Raw genomic sequence first — 21,441 nt, forward strand, 5'->3', positions numbered from 1 at the left:
TGGGGTGGTGATGATGATGGTGGGGGTGATGATGATGATGGTGAGGGTGGGGTGGTGATGATGATGAGGGTGGGGTGGTGATGATGATGGTGGGGGTGGTGATGATGATGATGGTGAGGGTGGGGTGGTGATGATGATGTGGGTGGTGGTGACAATTACGGTGATGTTGCTGGTGGTGATGCAATTTAAAATTGCTTAAAACGTAAGCTAGTAAGGTCAGAAATATACCACAAAAAGTATAAAGCACACATGTTCTGTCCTCAGATTAAATCCTCTGGCAAATCAAGTCCTTCCTCATCCATGTTAATAGGTATGTGAGAGGCTTTTGCATTGGACATCCATCATCCCCATCTCCATGGCCAAAAGCAAGTCTAAATGACACAACCTTGCCTTGGACAGGCTAATGCACGACTTGTTATAGCAAATCTTCCAGGAGAAAAGTCATTCTCTCGCTGGTAGAGATCAGCTTTACAGCTCTGTTTTATAATCTTTATATAGCATTTTTCATACTTTCTGATTTTATTGACTTAATCTCAAATTCCCAAATTATGTTTACCCTCAACTCTTTCCAATTAGAAACAATAGCAAAAACCTAACTCAAAAGTTAAGCCCTTACTTCTTGACAGCATTGTTCCTTAACGTCCTGTTTTAAATTCATTAAAAATTGCACTGTAATCTATATACATGTCATTTATTTCTCTTTTATGTTTTCTCTTTATAATTATGTCATGAAAAGTGTAACTACAGGAGCCGAGAATTTTGTGTTTTAAGTCATTCTTATAACAAAAAGCACATTGTCTTTTCATAGCAGAAGCTAATTGGCAAAATTACTTTAAAATATATTTCTATGGCTGCCGTCTGAATGTTGATCACATTAAATTGGTAGCAATCAGTATTAAACCACTTTAGAATTTATTACTTACAAAGTTCACTTCATTTATACAAATAAAATATGTTTAAAAATGTGGGACTCATGAAATTGGTAATGCATATAGTATGCTAAGAATTTAATTGGTTGTTAAATAATGTTGATAATTTTTTGTTTTCAAAATAAGCATTTATTGAAAACATCAAAAACATTCCTTACAATCAAATAGTATTCCTATGTAAACAATTAAAAATTACTACCAATGGATGTCGATAAAATTTTAACCCATGAAGGTAAAACAAGATATATTTTGTATTTCTGGGTATCTCAGTCAGTGTTGAAAATGAAATAGGAAAAGCTTGCACAAACCAATGATTTGTTCCTGGTGGAACTGGACACAGCACTTCTGTTTTCAACATGTACACTTTCTCTAGGGAATTCCTTGGCAAATGCTGACAAAATCTATTAACACTGTGTCCGTCTAGGAGCTGGCTCTAGGAATAGGCCAAACCAGTCTATGTGCTGTTCTGTCATGTAATGTGTGCATATAAACTTATTCAAGTTCTAAAAGTATTCTAAGGATACATAAGGATTTGTCCCTTGAACACTACATTTCTTCCTCCCCCTATCCGTCTCTCAGTGTGTGAATTTGTGAGTGAGTGTGTGTGTGTGTGTCTGTCTGTGTGTGTGTGTGTGTATGTGTGTGTGTGCGCGCGCCAGTGGCTAGGAATCACACCACAGGGCCACCAAGATGCTAAGGAAAAACTCTGTTTCTGCTGAGGTTGTATTTTGCATGTTTTCACAACATAAATCAATGATATTTCACAGTTCTTTTTCATTACTGTAGTAAAATATAATTTTTATATATCTAGAAAAAGTCTGAAATTTAAACAGAAGTGATAAAACTGAATCTAATGCTTTTAATCTGGAACAGCTTAGAATACTGTGCTCCTTTGAAAATGAAATTTCAAAGAATGGAAGGGATATTCAGTTCTATGTCTGTATTCATCCAAATTATTTATTGTCAAAATTAAAGTGGTGTTCCCTAAAGAAAAAAAAGCAGAGATGATATAAAAACATATTGGCCTAAGAAACAGTGGGTCTGAAAAAGCAACTCAATATGATAATTTCTAGCTCAATCCATTTATCCACAAATTTCAGGAATTCCTTTTTTTTAATAGCTGAGTAGTATTCCATAGTGTATATGTACCACAGTTTCTTAGTCCATTCTTCTACTGAGGGACACTTAGGCTGTTTCCATGTTCTGGCTATTATGAATAAGGCTGCTATGAACATGGTTGAGCAAATTTTTTTGTTGTGTGCTGGAGCATCTTCTGAGTATATTCCAAGAAGTGGAATAGCTGGGTCTTGAGGAAGCCCTATTCCCACTTTTCTGAGATAGCACCACATAGATTTCCAAAGTGGCTGTAAGAGTTTGCATTCCCACCAGCAATGAAGAAGTGTTCCTCTCTCCCCACATCCTCGCCAGCATGTGGTGTTGCTTGAATTTTTGATCTTAGCCATTCTGATGGGTGTAAGATGGAATCTCAGAGTTGTTTTGATTTGCATTTCCCTGATGACTAAGAAGGTTGAGCATTTCTTTAAGTGTTTCTCAGCCATTTGATATTCTTCTGTTGAGAATTCTCTGTTTAGTTCTGAGCCCCATTTCTCAATTGGGTTATTTGGTTTGGTGGTGTTTAGCTTCTTGAGTTCTTTATGAGTTAACCCAGAAGCAGAAAGACTTAAATGGTATATACTCACTTATATCTGCATACTAGCCCAAGGGGCATGTCCCATGAAAGCCTTCACTTACCAGGAAACTGGGACAGAGGGGAGGACATCCTATTGGGACTCTAGATGAGAGAAGCATGGGAGAATGGCAAAGTAGAAGGATCCAGAGGGTCCTAGAAACCTACAAGTAGAACATTATGATAGGCAGATTTGGGCCCAGGGGTCCCGCTCAAACTAAGGCACCAGCCAAGAACAATACAGGTGGTAAACTTTAAACCCCTATCCAGATCTAGCCAATGGTCAGAACATTCTCCACAGGGGAGTGGAGAGTGAGATATGACTTTCTCACATACTCTGGTGCCTCACATTTGACCATGTCCCCTGGAGGGGGAGACCTGGTGGCACTCAGAGGAAGGACAGCAGGTTACCAAGAAGAGACTTGATACCCTATGAGCATATACAGGGGGAGGTAATCCCCCTCAGGAACAGTCATGGGGGGGGATTAGGGGAAAATGGGATGGAAGAATGGGAGAACACAAGGGATGGGATAGCCATTGAGATGTAACAAGAATAAATTAATAATAAAAAATTTTTAAAAATTAAAAAAAAAAAAAGAAAGAAAAAGAAAAAGCAACTCAAACCTCTGCATCTAGGAGATAGAAACAACGAAGAGATCTTCCAGCTGATGGGTGGTTAATGGGATTGTGGGATATATAAAAAATCTATTCAGTTGTAAGGAAACAGGAATTGTGAAATTTTCAGAGAACTGAGTAGAGAAGAAAAAAAACATTATACTGAGTGAGAGAACACAGACCCAGAAGGACTAACAGATATGTTCTTTCTTCTTTGTACTTCTTTTCTCCAGATTCTTATATTTGTGAACACAATCTGAAGTAACTGCAGAAGCCAGGGAAGTGGAAAGGTATGATGTGGGGCGGGGGGGAGGCACCCATGGAAGAAGAAGTCACAGTGCTATGAGAGGGGGGAGGGGAGAGCTAGACTCTGCATGGGGAGGGGAGAGTAATACAGAAGAGGGATGGAACAGAGATATATAACACTAAGGCTGCATGAGAAATGCTTTATAATATTGCTTGAAATTTAAAGTAAAAAGAACCAGTAGACATTATTTTTAGAGGGTGAGGAGATGCAGGACATGGGCTCTGTAATGGGAAAATGGGAAAAATCATAAGGTAATTCCTCACTGGAAAGAAAGGAAAGACACTGCAGATGGAGAGTAAGAGAAGAAGGATAAATAACACTAAGGTTGCTTTAAAAATCCATGAAGGAATGCAATGTTCTCAATTTGTGTGAAAATACATATACATATATATATATAATTTTACATGTATAAACACATACACATGTATGTGAGTGTGTGTGTGTGTGTGTGCCTGTGTGTAGCTGTGGCTGGTTAGTAAGGGATCATGGATGGGAGGGAATATTAAAGGGAAACAGAATATAGTGTTATATAAATATAAAAGGTACAAATATAAAGTAGGAGGATGAAATGGAGAGAGGCATATGCGTACACGCTAAATGGGGGGAATTTGGAAGGGACAACTGACAAGAAAGGCCTTTTGAAAAGCCATATGAAAGCCGACAATCATAGGATCTTGACTTAGTTAGGGCTACTATTGTTATGATGAAATACAACAACCAAAAGTTTATTGGGCAGAAAAAGGTTGATTTCATTCACACTTTCATATTATACGGCATCATCAAAAGCCCATCAGGCAGGATGCAGAGCAGGGCAGGAATCTTAAGGGAGGGCATAAAGCAGAGGGCATGGAGGTGTGTCTCTCATGTTCAGCATCATTTCTACAGAACCTCACACCTCAGGGGCAGGACCCTCGCCCATCAATCACCAATCAAGAAAATGACCAATAATCCAACCCACAGCCCTTTATAAGGAAGGCATTTTATCAATAGAGGTTACTTTTTCCAAGATGACTCCAGCTTGTGTCAAATTGACATAAAATTAGCCATCACAGATCTTCCTCAGATACATAGATATGTGAGAGTAATTTAATGAATTTGCCATATGACAAATAAGAGAGTGCCCGGGCCTCTTGGAGATGACAGCCAAACAGGACAAAACAAAATATAAGGCAAGTCTTTCATCCTTCATATTAATGCTGCACAAGCCATCCCCAGTAGGAGGAAAAGAGTCTCAATAGCAGGCAACAGAGTCAGAAATAAACCCATTCTGCCTGTCAGGAGTCTCATAAAGAAACCAAGCAAGTCCTCTGCTTTCGGTATCAGCCTCTGTGAGCTCTTGTGAGCTCTACTTAGTTGATTTGGTGGCCCATGCTCCTGTGTCCTACATCCCCTCTGAATCCCACAGTCTTTCATCCTCCTGTTCTGGGGGTTCCTTGCTCTATGAGAGGGGCGCCCCAGTTTAGACTCTCTACATAATGTCCGGCTGTGTGTCTCTGCACCCACTACTATCTGCCACCATGGCAAACTTCTCTGTTGGTTACTGGACACAGCGCTGACCTATGGGTATAACAGAATATCACTAGGAATCATTCCATTGATTTGTGTATTTTCTTAGGTTGTTTTTACAACAGAGAGGTGGGAAGAACATGAAGTCTGGTGGAAAAGGAAGTGAGAAGTGTCTTGGAGAATTGGGGAGGAGAATTATGATCAAGTATATGAAAAAAGTTTAAATGAAAACTTAATATTTTTAAAAAAAAAGTAGAAAAAAAGAAATCTTTCTAAGACTTTCAAGCCAGTTTTAATGGTCTATAGACTGAACAGAAAACATTTAATCTGAATTGTTATCAACTATCTCAAAAATATTTTATAGTATTGTCTCATCAAAATTGCCCCCACTAAACTTTCCAGTGAAGTCATTAGATCTCGTGGTGGTATATGGATCCCATATGTGTGCTTCTGCAACATACTACAGTATTATGAATTTATATTTTCAAGGTTTATTTTTTGAACATTCTTATTAATTTGGAGCCATGCATTAAAGCATTCATGGGAAGGTCTTGAACTCAATTATACCAACCAAACCAGTAGTTTCTCTTTATAGTGTTGTGTTGCTTATAGATGTGATAAATGCCCCTTCATTCAAGCTGCAGATAAGAATTTATAGGCTAAATAGTGAATCTTGTGATATATCACACCAGCCATCTTTTCAAGGGGAAAATTATTTATTAAACAACACATGTGGTAATGTCTGTGCATTTATTGAGCTGCTCTGTCACTTAACACATTTCTCTGTCTTATCTACAGCCATGTCCTGCCCAAGAGGATTTCCAAGTGCTTTACTGCATTCCGATAAGACATGACGGATATTTCTCTCTCTTCATAAATCTAACAGAGGTGGTCTTGGTAAGGAAATCAGTGGACATTTATTGAGCCTTTAATCTGTCAAAATATACAATTTATTTATGGATAGAGTCTAGGATGACCTTTTTAAACCTGGGAAACAAGACTACAAAAGGGCATCAAAGCATGGTAGGTCTTTGGAGTCATAAACTTGGAAGGAATAAGACCCAGTATTTTGCCTCATCTTACTGCCTACTAGCCATGTGACATTAAATACTTCTGTTAATATTTCCATATATCACATATTTTAAAACTTATGCTCAAGACTTAATTGTCATTTGCATTTTAAATTCTGAGATTTTATTAACAATAAATGTAACATAAAATAAAAATAGAGTGACTAAAAATGATAGAAATATTCTTTTGCTTGTCATTTTGATTGTATTTACATATTTGAAAACATTTCTGTGTATCTGTGCATGTAACAACAATTAAAGAAAGTAACGCTTTGAATTTTAGATAGAGATAAAAGAGGATTACATAAAGGAGTTAGAAGGAGGTAAAGAAACAAAATTATTTAACTCTATTTTAATCTCAAAAATTAAAATATCGCTTAATTAAAAAGTTCTTAATGTGGAGTGCAATGCCTGTGCTTTACACATTTAGTGATGTCATAAGGGTTTTTTTGCTTTGAAATTGTGTGACTATTTCCATGGATGGTCTCAAACTTGTCACCCTCTGGTCTCAGCCTCGTCAGTGCTTCTGTTATGAGTTCCAAGCATGCCCAGGGATACGGAATCTATTCAACTTTATTTGTGATTCGTGCAAAGCTCCACAACTGTTAGATTAGCTCATTTCACAGCTGTTATTCCAACTCTAGTAAACACATCAACATTCTAGATATAATAAATGATCAAGAAGAACATACACAAGAGATGTATTTCAGAAAAAAGCAACATGACAATTCTGCCTACAGCAGTACATCACAGCCCTACTCCTCTGCCAGGGAAGCTAAAGTGAAAAGCATGACTTTGCATTATATGTATCTGCTCATATACTTAAGTATAAATTAGAAATTCTTATACTATCAGGTGAGGTGAATGGATCTGGAGAAAGAACAAATATCTACTACGAATATCTTAAAATACAAAATAAATGTTCATATTAATGTTTTGAGAACCTTTAGTGATTCCAACAACGTGAACTTTTATCATGATTAAAATATGTTTAATAAGTATCTTATGACTTCATATTTTCATGTGATATAATTAATTTTAAACAAACATTAATGAGATGTGGCAGGCATCACAGGAGGCATGGGTATTTTGAAAATCAACAGAAGACATGGTCCTTATCCTTAGGTAACTGAACATGTTGTGAAAGATATAAAACATTGACAAAATATAATTTTATTTTACTTTATATCAATTTATTATCAAATTGTAGATAGGACTCGAAAAACGACTAATAATAAATTAAATAAGTCTAGAAGATTTGAGTTGCTTCAAGGGTGTATTTAGATTAACATTTAAGGAAATTTAATGACTAAATATCATAGGTAGTTAGATAAAAATGTTCTTGGTCAAAACAGTCATATAGATAAGTCTTTTATTACAGTCAGTGATGCCATGTAACTGTGGTGATTAATGTAAAGCCGCAGGGTGGAGGGATACGAGGCTGTTTGATGTTGAGTGTTATCCCACATATGTCCAAAACCAATAACACACACTGAAAACAGAGTGTGAATAAACTCTGTGGAAGGTTTCTTGTTTGTTCATCGCCAGCAACAAGAATGCATTATCTAAATCTAGGAGACAGAGGACGCCAGATGGATTCTATACTAATTAGTAGTTCAAGTGAGAAATGACTAGACTGTAAACTACCAAACAAACTTAAAAAATGGTTTTGAGCCAATAAGAGGATGAGTGACTTTAGAAAGGCACCTTCTTATTTCATGCCACTTATTTCAGTCTAGAAATTATTATTCATGAGGGAGAAAAGATATTAGTAGATATAATGGCACTTCCAATTTTACTGTCATGTGTTATTTGATTTATTTTATTACTGCCCTTTGCATTTTTCTTATTCAAAGTGGCAGACTCCACAAGTAGAAATCATCAAACTTAATCAAAACATAGGAGGTGTATCAAGAACTACCCATGGGTTACTTAACTTTATGTACAGTGTGCCTATGAAATTAGTCACCTGCATGGGAGGTACTATTATTTAGAGAGAGTAAATAACTTCTTCATATATACACAGTGGGAAGTGAGTGAGATTTCTGTGCATAATCAACTATGTCCAGTGTCAGGAGAGGGGTGGGACTGGGAGGAATGGGGCTGCAACCAGGATGTAAAGTAAATAAATAAATAAAATTTAAAAAAAAATCAACTATGTCCATTTACAAGTTCGATGCTGAGCTCCCACTCCCTTTTTAACTGCACATGTTGTGTATAAGCATTTTGTTTATATAATAATGAGCAGAAGATATATTTGCATTCTGTTTTTTTAAACAATTTTTAAAATTTTTATAATGTGTTCACATTATATCCTGATTGTTACCCCCTCACTGGTATCCTCCTGTTCCCAACTTCCCTCCCTCTTCTCCCCTATTCACCCACCTCTCCTAGTCCTCGAACAGGGGGATCCCCCTTCCCTACCATCTGAGCCCAATCTATCAGGCCTCATTAGGATCCCCCATACCCTCTTCTTCTCTTCAGCATGGGCACCAGATCTACGTCAGAGGCAGTTCCTGCCCCCCTTACTAGGGGATCCCCACAGAGAAAGAGCTGTCCATTGGCTACATCTGAAAAAGAGGTCTAGGTTCTCCTGTGCATTGTCCTTGGTTGGTGCATCAGTTTCTGCAGACCTTCCTGGCCCAGATTTGTTGGTTTTGATGGCCTCCTTGTGGAGCTCCTGTACCCTCTGGGTCCTTCTGTCCCCTCCACTCATCCATGAGGCTCTCATGCTCTGTTTGTGACTTTCTTGGGTAAGATTATAATGTGCCTTACCCTAGAGGCATTGCAGGTGTAGCTGCTGTGTCACGTGTGCACCAGTAGGTGGCAGAGAGGAAAGAGGCTATATCCAAGCTCAGTGTTCTGACTGATGAAAATATGAATGATTCACAGCACTCCCTAAAAAAAAAAAAAAAAAAAAAAAAAAAAAAAAAAAATGAGCCCGAGATGACCACAAGTCCATGGCCAGGCAGGCCTGGATGGAGTAGGTTGGAGACTAGAAGAAGGCCACCTGGGACCATGGGCCTTGCGAGGGATTGAGCTCAAGACAGACAACCTTCGTAAGAGGCCTCTGGGGAATACAGGGGAGGGGGTGGGGTAGGGGGATGGGAGGGTGGTGGAGGCAAGGTGAGGGTGTGGGAGGGGTGGAGCTGGCTCGCTGACCAGGTTCTCAGGCCCAGATTAAAGGCTTTGAGGTGGCTCATCCAACATGTACTCCATTGAAGAGCTACCTAAGTGCATGGATGGGCTGGTCCTACAGACCCAAAGCTGCAGGACCTCCATGACACAGGGCAACAAGAGGCTGTCTTAGAAGAGTCCATGTGAGGATCCAGTGTCAGCAGAGTAGAAGAAGCCAGAGGCCTCGAAACAGACCAAGTCATTGCAGTGAGTATTTGTAAGCAAAAATGTGTGCACAAAAGGGCATAATGTAGGACACACTGTGACACACTACAGCTTCCGTAAGAAGACTTTTTTTCTCTGTCTTGCAAGGTAGGCTGCAAGGGTGGAGGCCAGGTGTGAAAGGGAGGGTGAGATGAAAGAGATTGGGGTGAATGATGTAAAAATATTTTAAAGTTATTTTTAAAAGATTATAATGGTGTTCTACAAATCTTGTTGCTGTTGTTTCAAATAAAATTACTGTTCCTCAAAAAATATGCAACAGAAGGAAGCATGATAAATGAAATGCAATGCTAGGAGGAAGGTGTTTAAAGACGATAATGTGTCTGTAAGGAAACTTGCTGCCATTCAAGCAGAGCATGTTAAGTAAGAATCCTCTTTTGGCTTATGCTAAAACCTGTGAAATTACTCTCAGACATTCCTCTGCTTCATCAATCTCCTTTTACCAGATTGCAATTTAAACACAGTTTATTAACAATAAAAGGATTTCAGTTTTCTAGGTCAGCTATTACATAACATAATTAGATAGTGCTATCAAATTTATATTTGATTGGGTTATTAATACATGTTCATATTACATAAAGGTTAGGCATTGTTAACATTAGCTACAATTATTTTGAAAAACATTACTTCTACAATATTGATATTTAGATACTTTTTCTAAACTCGACCTTGAAAAGATTATTAGAAAGAAAATGTTCCTTAAGAAACACTATAGCAATAAACAAAAATTGAAACACTGGCAGACAAAAGAAATAGTACATTAAGATGCAAAGGCAATAACTAATATACAGCAATGTTTGGAGACAGAAAATCATGGTTTCAAGTAAAATATTTCAACTAAACCCTACTTTTATGACCACATTCAAAGAATCCAACCTCAGCAATGTTCTGTTTCTTAAACTGTAATGTGTAACTTATACAACCTTCACTCCAGACAGCATTGAATAAGGTAATATGTGTGAAATTCCTGGAACAATATTTAAACCAGAGGTGTATAAAGGTTGCTCTACACAATCCTCCTAAAACCCAGATCAAAATAGGGACAAGGGGAAATTTGTGAAGGTAATTTAATCCAATTAATTATATGATAAATAAGGCAACTGAGGCCATAGTAACACAACAAATAAAGGAGAGATAGTAAATATCTCACATTGTTTGTTTCAATTAGCCTTTATAGGTTATCATCTCACACCATTTTAACCTAAGGGGGAAAATAATTTTCAATATTTTTTGCCAAACCAATTTTTAAAAAGCATTTTAGTCCAAGGAGGAAAAGAGAGAATTAAGCCTCGTGATATAGCAAACAATCAATACTAGAATCTTAATGTCATGCCATGTTGAGAAAAAACATCTAGTTTGAAATCTAACTATCCTAGATCTTAAGACTGTGGCTGTTGAAAGTGAGATGAGAACAAGAGAGGGGATATGAGGTGGGAGAAACGGAGTTCAAGGTCTTTGATTCATGGTAATCTAAAGAGTAGACGTGAGATGAGTAAAGTGGTAATATTGGAAGTTGCAGAGAAACTAAAGCAAAAGTTACTAGAAAAGAAAGAAAGAAAGAAAGAAAGAAAGAAAGAAAGAAAGAAAGAAAGAAAGAAAATCCAAAAAGCCTGGCAAGAACTGTTTGACACAACAGAGAATTCCTATGTTAGTGATGATAGCTAACCTGCCTTACTTAGAGATTACATGCTGGGCAGCATCTTGGTTGCTTACATGAAATCAAAAACAAACAAATAAAAAACAACAAAAAAATGCAATCCTAAATACAAACATTTTTGACATAGTTCAGTTTGTTGAGATATTGGAAAATACTGAAGAAGCTTTTTTTATTAAATAATTATTTATTCACTCCATAATCTGATTGCAGCCCCCACTCCCAGTTCACCCCTTACACACTCCTACCCCTCCTCCCATCCCCTCCCCCCTCTTCTCTGAGAAAGAGAGGTCCCTCATGGGTACTTACCCGCTGTGGCACATCACGTCTCAATAGGACTGTCCTCTTCTACTGAGGCCAGACTAGGCAGCCCAGACAGGGGAAATGGATCTAAAGGCAGGCAAGAGTCAGTGACAACCCCCGCTCCAGTTTCTAGGTGACACACATGAAGACCAAGGGGTACATGTACTACATATGTGTAGTAGGTCCAGCCAATGCATGATCTTTGATTGGTAGTTCAGTCTCTGTAAGGCCCCATGGGCCAAGGGTAGTTGACTCTGTAGGTCTTCTTGTGGTGTTCCTGATGACCGTGGCTCCCTCAATCCTTTCTCCCCCACTCTTCCATGAGACTCCCTGAGCTGCGCCTAATGTTTGGCTGGGGGTCTCTGCATCTGTTTCCATCAGTTATGCTAGATTCCTGTTGCAAGCACAGCAGAGAATCAGTAGTAGTGTCAGGGGTTGGCTCTCTCTCACAGGATGGGTCTCAAGTTGGCCAGTCATTGGTTGGCCATTCCCTAGTTTTCTGCTCTGCCTTTATCCATGCATGTCTTTTATCCATGCATGTCCTTTAAGCAACACAATTTTTGGATCGAAGGTTTTGTGGGTGGGTTGCTGCCCCCATCCCTCCACTGGATGTCCGGCCTGGATAAAAGTGATGGCTGCATCAGGCTCCGTATCCCCGCAGTTGGGAGCTAGGTTCACTGCCCAAACACCTCCTCATCCCATGTCTCCAGAGTTTTTAAGTCACAATGTAATGTAAGATATAAACACTCTGAAGCTTACCACGTTTCTCTTCCACAATCCTGCCAAACCCCAAACAATCACTAAGCCCAAAGTGAGGAGAGGAGCAGCAGTCATTCCATTCTAAAGTGTTTTTGCTTTTCAATCCTGCCGATCGCTGCACTGCCCTGAGAACCTCTTTCGACTTACTTTTCCTTAAGAAGCCCTCATTGTTTCAAGGACAGGGCAATATAACGTGGAGAGCAAACATGCTATCCTTTCCCAGTTAATTTTAAATGTCCCATCTTCTAGTAGGTTGCACGGAACTCCTCTAGCAAATTTTATTCACAGACTAAATACGATTGCTGGAAAAACAGACAGCAACTGAGTTATGAAGAAAACCAGAGAGAATTTTAACGCAATCCAGAGCCAAGTACCTCATTTTCACCCCTGCCCCAAGCAGCAATGTTGAGATGTAAGATGCATCCCAGTGAATGGAGAAACCGAGCTTCCGGAGCTAAGGTCAAGAATGCAAAGCCACGGAGGAAGGTTGTTTTAAAGCAAACTGTCTTGGCTTTCGGGGGACCAACAAGAGTCTATGCTAACTCTGGGCCTTGCCTGGGTCATCAGGAGAAAAGCCACATCCCGGGCAGTTCAGGGAAAGAATGCATCTGAGTGACATACGGCAGGTGAAACTTGTACATCTTTCTAAGATTTTCAAATTTGACTGAGTTTAAACCTAAAACGATTTACAAAACCTCAGAATGACTGCATTATGACATTTTCCTTATTACATTTTCTGCCAGCATGTAGAACGTGACAGAAATGTCATGAGGTAGAAATTTCGTTCTGTTTTACAGAAATAAAAATAATGTGCCTTCTTGTGCTATTGTGCTTGCAATCTTTAAAACATTATAAATGATAAAATTAAGAAACTAGTATTTCAAATAAAATAACATCATAGATTAACTGACAGGACTTTTTAATATATTTATATTTATAAAGAACTGAATTCTCTGTACACCTAGTCTCCTATACAAATATTGCAGAGAGAAAATTAATTCAAACATACTGAAATTAATCCTTCAGAATGTCAAGGCTGTTTGTCTTATACCTGAAATAATGACAATGCCTCCTTCCTGTGTTTTGCCGTTATAACATTATTATACAATCACGAAACTCAAGCCTTTCTCCTATTGCTGAAACAACTGATCAATATTCCTTTCCATTCTCTGATGATCTGAATCAAGATGAGATTATATTGTTAATAAGTCACAGACAAAGTAATGATGTTATTTCATTGATAAATTTAAAGGAATTCCCCAAAGCATTTATTTCCCTTAAGGAATGGAACAAATTATCAGCAAAGTGCTCAGACAGGGGAACAAATCTGCTTTAATATTCTTGTGTTCCGTGTAATGTTACACTGGTGTTTGAGGTAGAAGAGCGAGGATGAATTGCCCTGATCTGCCCACAGCTCGCTGCTTCTTTCTCCTTACCTAGCTTCACTGAGACAGCTGCATTCTGAGTTGAGCAAGCTCATGCTTAAATGAGCCCGGTAACATGTCAGCTTCCTAAGATATTTCCTGACGGATTGTACTCTGTGATCTTTGAAATGGACTTTTTGTCTTGGATGATGTGTGACTTTTCTGAAATGATATGCACATATGCGCTGCAAAGTGGTTATATCAATGTCCAGTGCTATTTATGTTTCACTTTTTGTTTTGTGCTTTTTTTTTTTTTTTTGACACAGGGTTTCACATTGTAGCCTTGACTGTCCTGGACTGACTTTATAGACCAGGCTTGCCTCAAACTCATAGAGATCTGCCTGCCTCTGCCTTCAAGTGCTGGAATTAAAGGCATGCAACGTAGCTGCTGGCAATATTTTTGCTTTTTATACATTTTTATTAAAATACAACTTCATCTCTTTCCCCTTACTTTTTTCCCCTCTAGCCTCTCCTATCTCCTCCCTTCAATTCAGCCCACCAGTTATCAAACACATATCCTCTTCTACCTGATGATTGTTGCTATGTGCACACACACACACACACACACACACACACACGTATGTGTGCATGCAGAAATATACTAAATACAACTTACTGAGTCTGTTTATGTTGTTTGTGTTCACATGATTTCAGGGATCACCACTTTATATTAGACATGTAGCCAGGCAGGGGGCTCATGCCTGAAGAGGCTCTCACTCTCTCAGCAGTCACCAGCCGCCTGTAGTTCCTTGTACAGGTACATGACCTTATGAGAATTGTTCAGACCATTGTTTATGTGGCCAATTCTATGAGAAACTATTCCATGGAGGGCTTTTGCTACTCCACCCCTTACAATCTTTCCATGCCCTCTTCAGTGATGTTCCCTGATACAGGGTCTGTAAAGCAAATGTATACACTGCAGCAGGGTTCCCCACAATCTCTTGGTCTCTGCATTGTGTCCCGCTACTCTGAAAAAGGAAGCTACTATGATGAGGGGTGCTACCTAAAATTAATATCTGAAGATTAGAATCTAAACACTGAAGCTGAGAGAGAAAATGTGGCCTTTGTCTTTTGGGGTACAGGTTACATAATGCACTATAATCTTTTCTATGTCCACACATTCACCTGAGAATTCTTGATTTAATTACTTTACAGCTATATTTAGCTATACTCCATGTGTACTGCTTTTTTCTTTGTCCGTTCATCAATTGAAATACATTTAGGTTGTTTCCGTTTATTAGCTATTATTATTAGGGAGACAATGAATGTGGTTGATCAAATAAGCTTATTCGGTATTTTGGGAATAGTTGGGTCACAGGGTAGAACAAAAAAAGTAGGGCAATTTTCAGTACTTTCAACCCAAAGAAAGGAAAGTTATTAATGCTTTATTTATCCAGTACCAACTATATCAACGTTACTAGCTATGATGCTTGAAGTGGGAAATGAGGCTCTTTGCCCCTTTCCTTGCATCCTTTATCTGGTATGGCTTGTAACTGACTAAATTATATCCTACTAATTTCTTAAATGGGAATCTTTCCCCACCTCAATACCCCTATATAACACTGTATTTGAGTTGTATAAGGTCTTTAAATAAGTGATTACATGGGCCTGGAGAGATGGTTCTGCAGTTAAGGATTGTTAATTCCTTTGTAGCGGATGCAAGTTTGGTTTCCAGCACCCACACTGAGAAGCTCACTACCACCTGTAACTTCAATGTACCCACACAGGTACACATGCAATTCTAAAAAATAAAATATTTTTTTTAAATCTTTGAACAAATAAATGATAGCATTAAAATAATATCATCACAGTAGATGCATTTCATATTGACAGGTGTCCTCAAATGAGGCAGAGATGGTACTACAGACATATTCAAGGGAGGTTACAGGCATACATGTGGGAGGCCATCCATCTACTAAACAAGGAGAGAGACAGACAACAGAAGAAACAATTCAATCACCTTCTCAACATTGGACTAACAGCCTAAAACACTGTGAGAAAATCTGTTTCTTTGTCGTTCTGTATGTCAAGCCTAGAAAGAATTTAGTTCCTATCCATTGTTAACATGCTATCTTCCAAGCATGTTGAACATGAGTTAGTGCCAGTATCCCAACATGCTAAAAATGTTCAATATTCGAAGTCGAGCCCGCTCATCAGTCTTAGACATGTATTGTATGTTGCATATTGTAGCAATCCTCCGGGAACATAGAACGAGTCACAGCAGCTGTTGTTCCATCTTCAGGGATTCAGAAGGTAAAGCTAGTCCTTTATGATTGCTATCCACCACAGCTCAGGTGTGGAAACTGGTATCTATTCTCCAGGTGTATAATTGTGACCATATTAATTATAACATGGAAAAAGATGCAACCTTATATGTATACAGTAAAACCACTTTCAGATCTACTCCTTTGTCTAGTTAAACTCCTATCCATTTCAGTCACATACAAATGCAAGCATTTTTTTTTTTTTTATTTTGTCTAGACTGATCAAATAAATAACTTAGAAAGGTGCTTTGACTGAGAATGTCTTGCCCACATCAGCTCATATATTTGAATGGTTAGTAACCATGGAGTGGAACTGTTTGAAAGGACTGCAAGGACTAGAAGGTCTGGCCCTGTGCAAGTAGGTGTGGCCTTGTTGGAAGAAGTGTATCATGGGAGGGAGGGGGATTTTAAGGTTTCCGAAGCCTAAGCCATGCCCAGTCTCTCTCTGTCTCTGTCTCTGTCTCTGTCTCTGTCTCTGTCTCTCTGTCTCTCTCTCTCTCTCTGTCTCTCTCTCTCTGTCTCTGTCTCTCTCTCTCTCTCTCTCTCTCTCTCTCTCTCTCTCTCTCTCTCTCTCTCTCTCTCTCTCTCTCTCTCTCTCTCGGGATTGGGAATGCAGCTCTCCATTATATCTCCTGCATCACGCTGCCATGCTTGCTATCCTACTCCCCACTGTTGGGGCTGAGCTGGAGCTACAGTGTCTTCAAGTATTGGTTGCTCACCCCCCAGGGTCCTTGCTGTCCTACGGGCATATCCTAACTTATTTATGATGATGCTGTGTGTACCTCGCCTACCAAACTGTCACTGGTTGGATAATGAAAGCAGCTGACAGCCTCTAGCTGGACAGAGAGAGAAGGGAAGGCTGGACTTCTTGGGAGAGAGAAAGAAACTCTAGAAAGAGGAAATAGAAAAGGCCTTTCATTGAGAGGCATCAGAGGAGACAGATGCACCTGGAGGTATAGCTAGTCATGTGGGCGGATGGGTCTAGGTGGTTGAGTTAACTTAGCTGAGCTAGTTGAGTCTGCCCAGCTAACACCTAAGCTTGGAAATATAAAAAGGTCTTTGTATCTTTATTTTTATGGAAGAATGGCCTCCAGGTTCCTACAACACGATAATAATAGACTAAGCAGCCACAACTGGAATGAAGGACTAAATTAAATGCTTTCCTTAACAATAGTTACTTTTATAGTTATTACGGTGTCTTTCCACAGAAAAGAACAATGACTTTCAGACCATTGCACTGATACATAATAAAATAAGGATACAAATCCCCATCTTTACAAATAGTTTTTTTCCTCTGGTAGCACTTATTCTTATGCTTCTACTACAAAAATCTGGCACAGGCAACTCAAAAGTGAAGGTGCATTTTGGCTCACAGCGCATGAAGTGTAGCTTGTGATTGTTAGGCACTGTGTGCTTGGAGAGAACATCGCAGCGGCAGAGGTGTATGAAGACAGAGAGTTTCGCCTTTGGATTTAAAGAAACAGAGAATGTGGAAGAAGTGAATAATAGGGTTTTCACATTCTGCGTTTACCTACTTGCTGTATCCATGCTTGCCTCCTCGGGTACCAAAGGCTTCCACAATAGTGCTACCAGTAGAGGACAGAGTTCCAACCCATGTCTTTTAGAGTGACACTTCACAGCCAAACCTTAATACATAAATACTTTTTACTATATCCTTAGTTTTTTCAAGACATCAAGTTGCACAAAGGAAGAGTCAAGGAGAACAAATCAACAAAATGTTCTACTTCATAACCATGGATGAGCTCCTTTTCCCAAAATCGTAGCATAGAACCTGTGATTTTATTAAAAAAAAAAAAAACTAATATATTGCAGTACTTCGTAGTAAGATATTCAATATTGTTTAATTTGTGGAATTAAAATCTAGAAAAATGCTCTTGTTTTATCTCTGATCTCTCCTAAAGCTCTCATGACTCCTGGTGGTGTCTGACTATTGATTCACAAGTGAAGACAGAGTCATTAATCCTTATATGTTCCATGTCTGTGTTGAAAAAAAAGGAACTTGGAAAAAAAAACTAAAAAAAAGAAACTGATGGAAACTAGACATGAGGAGAGCAAATCTCTTAACTTAAATAATAAAGATCTTCACGGTTCTGGGTATGGAACAAATCTGATAACTGAAAATGTGATTAATTCTTCTCCATAAGCGGACTCAGAGGGTGAAGATTTCAAAGGACGTAACCAACAATGGGAAGAATTGTGTTTTCACATCTACAGTATCCAGCTTGGTTAAGAGCACAGTTTAAAATAGATTGAGCCACAATGAAGATTTTAATAATGGATTTCACCCTGTCTTAGAAGTACTTAAATTAAAGATGGAACTAACTATTTCTTTATCTGGGTCATACCCTGGGGACATGAGCAGGACTGTTCTTTACACTTTGATGCCTTTGATTCTATGCAGTCTAACGCCGTATGCTTCTGCCAGTCAGGGGCCTACAGTATCACTTGCAAAAGGCAATTTTGGCACAATTTATCTTACACTGAGGAAGTCTTTGCAGATATTCTGAGTACTTTTCTTATTCATTTAATCATGTATATGTGACAACTATCAGTTTAAAGCTGCATACCACATTAAATACTAGACATAACAGGAAAAATATGTTTTGTTTTGTTTTTCCATTTTTGCTAATAGTAAAATTAAGTAGTACTAAAAGATGCACTCAATATAAGTATCATTTCTTCAATCTGACATCAGAGGGGTACACAGAAAGATTGGCTCCTATGCAATGCCTTAATTACATTTTATTAACACATCTTGGTGGAACTAGTAATTCGTTAGCCTTGTTTGAATTGTCCTCAGTGCAAAACTAATTAAAGTCTAACTGTGGTAATTAAACTATCTTGACCAGAGTTTACAACGCTAGTCTACAGAACCAGAGAGATGACTCAGTGGGGAAGAAAACTTTCTGTGAACACAGGAAGCCCTGAGTCCTGATAACAAACCATGTGAAAAAGGCATTGTAGCTATGCACTTGGGGCAGTAGAAAAGATGTCCCTAGGGTTTACTTTTTGCCAGCCTGGCTCCAAATTTAGTGAAGGAGCCTGTGTCAAGGGAATAAGGCAGTAATGATGAGCAGGATAAATAACATTCCTATCTATGCATGTGCATGCACATTTACATGTATACATAAGGCTCCCCCTCCTCTGTCCTTGTCTCTGTCTCTGTCTTTGTCTCTTTATCTTTTTCTCTCAACACACATTTGCATTATAAAATTTATGTCTTCTTTATTATAGCTTCCAGTATTATACTTCTTAGTTGCCAGCATTGAAAACTGAAATACTGGGCAAAATATGGCTTTAACATACTCATTGAGAATACTGCAAGCTCAAAAAGATAAAATAAAGGAAAATGGGAAAGGCTAGCAGTAAAGGTGGGGAAGGAATGGAAGGAAAGTGGAGGAGATGGAAGAGGAGGAGATGGAGAAGATGGAGGGCGGGTATGAGGAGATGGGAGAAGAGGAGATGGAGAAGATGGAGGGCGGGCATGAGGAGACGGGAGAGGAGGAGATGGAGAAGATGGAGGGCGGGTATGAGGAGACGGGAGAGGAGGAGATGGAGAAGATGGAGGGCGGGCATGAGGAGACGGGAGAGGAGGAGATGGAGAAGATGGAGGGCGGGTATGAGGAGACGGGAGAGGAGGAGATGGAGAAGATGGAGGGCGGCATGAGGAGACGGGAGAGGAGGAGATGGAGAAGATGGAGGCGGGTATGAGGAGACGGGAGAGGAGGAGATGGAAGATGGAGCGGGCATGAGGAGACCGGAGAGGAGGAGATGGAGAAGATGGAGGGCGGGCATGAGGAGACGGGAGAGGAGGAGATGGAGAAGATGGAGGGCGGGCATGAGGAGACGGGAGAGGAGGAGATGGAGAAGATGGAGGGCGGGCATGAGGAGACGGGAGAGGAGGAGGATGGAGGAAGATGGAGGGCGGGGCATGAGGAGACGGGAGAGGAGGAGGAGATGGAGAAGATGGAGGGCGGGTATGAGGAGACGGGAGAGGAGGAGATGGAGAAGATGGAGGGCGGGCATGAGGAGACGGGAGAGGAGGAGAGGGAGAAGATGGAGGGCGGGCATGAGGAGACGGGAGAGGAGGAGATGGAGAAGATGGAGGGCGGGCATGAGGAGACCGGAGAGGAGGAGATGGAGAAGATGGAGGGCAGGCATGAGGAGACGGGAGAGGAGGAGATGGAGAAGATGGAGGGCAGGCATGAGGAGACGGGAGAGGAGGAGATGGAGAAGATGGAGGGCGGGCATGAGGAGACGGTCAGCAGCGCTGGGGAAGCAGAGCTTTTTACTAACAGCTGCTAATTTTTGGAGCACAGTCCCTTTTAACAATTGTCCCTACTACCACTAGTTTGAAACTCTCTCCATTCTCTATGGCTTTACATCAAACCCATGCCACTTGGCTTTTTTTAACTTACACCATCACTTATGCTTACTTTATTCTGTAGTCCTTAATTCAAATATCAAGTTTTCTAAGCACTCCTTGTGCTCAGACATTGTCTAATCCCAAACAAAAATCATTTTTAGTTGTATTAAGTTGTGCACTGAGTAGAAGACTCAGCAGTGCTCTTGTCAACAGATTTCCATATCTACGTCCTTTAAAGGCAGCGGTTAGTCTACTTTCCCCCTCTCTGCCTATGTTTGTCACTCAACGCCAAAGAACATTGTTCTCTCTTAATCTTTTCCTCTAGGTGACAGTTATTGGAGGTCCCTACATCATCACAAGCCTCCTGTTAAGGCCAGTGTTTCTTGCTCTCTTTTGCATTAATATTAGAGACTTCCTACATGTGTACGATGTATATTGATGATACCCATCCTCTACTTCCTCATTCAAACTCTTTCCCTGCAGGATTTTATCTCACCACAGTCAGAATGGCTAAGAGCCAGAACACAAATAACAAGTGCTAATGTGGGATGGGAGAAGGGAAAACTCATATTCTGCTGGTGAGGGTGAAACTTGGTGGAGGCATTTTGGAACTCAGTCTAGAGGGTTCTTTAAAAATCTAAAAATGGAGCTATCATACAACTCAGCAAGATGATGCCAAGAAATGTTCTCACATGAATTCATATTGTACCTCAAATACACTTAAAGGTCCATGTGCATTGTTACTCTATTCACAATGTCTGGGGAACAGAATGACCCCAGATGCTCATCAGCTGATGGTGGCATAAAGAAAATGTGGCACATACTTACAGTGGAAGACAATGGAGTGTTGCTCAGCTATAAATGAAAATGAAAGCAAGACTTTGTAGTGAAATGGATACAGCTGGGGGAGGGGCTACTATAGACTGAATGAGGCCATCTGTGCCTAGAAAGGACACTTTTGCGTTTTCTCTTTCATTTGTAGATGCTAGGTCCAAACTAGTTATTTTGTGTGTTTAAATCTGTTGGCATTTGGAATCCAAAAGCAAGAAATGGGTCCCTTGTGAGAGGATATGTTATAGGAGAGGTGACAGTAGGACATAGGTAAAACAAAAAGGCAGGGAGGTGGTGAAAATGTTC

At 39.6% G+C, this 21,441-nt stretch overlaps 1 non-coding gene across 1 annotated transcript; it reads left to right on the forward strand.

Annotated features, from left to right (window-relative positions):
- Positions 1-8,883: 8,883 nt before the first annotated feature.
- On the forward strand, positions 8,884-9,016 carry LOC127206042 (small nucleolar RNA SNORA17). The gene has a single exon (XR_007832736.1). It is a non-coding gene; the product is annotated as a small nucleolar RNA SNORA17 (small nucleolar RNA).
- Positions 9,017-21,441: the final 12,425 nt, after the last annotated feature.

The sequence above is a fragment of the Acomys russatus genome, chromosome 22 (genome assembly GCF_903995435.1).
Source record: "Acomys russatus chromosome 22, mAcoRus1.1, whole genome shotgun sequence".
Lineage (NCBI taxonomy): Eukaryota > Metazoa > Chordata > Mammalia > Rodentia > Muridae > Acomys > Acomys russatus.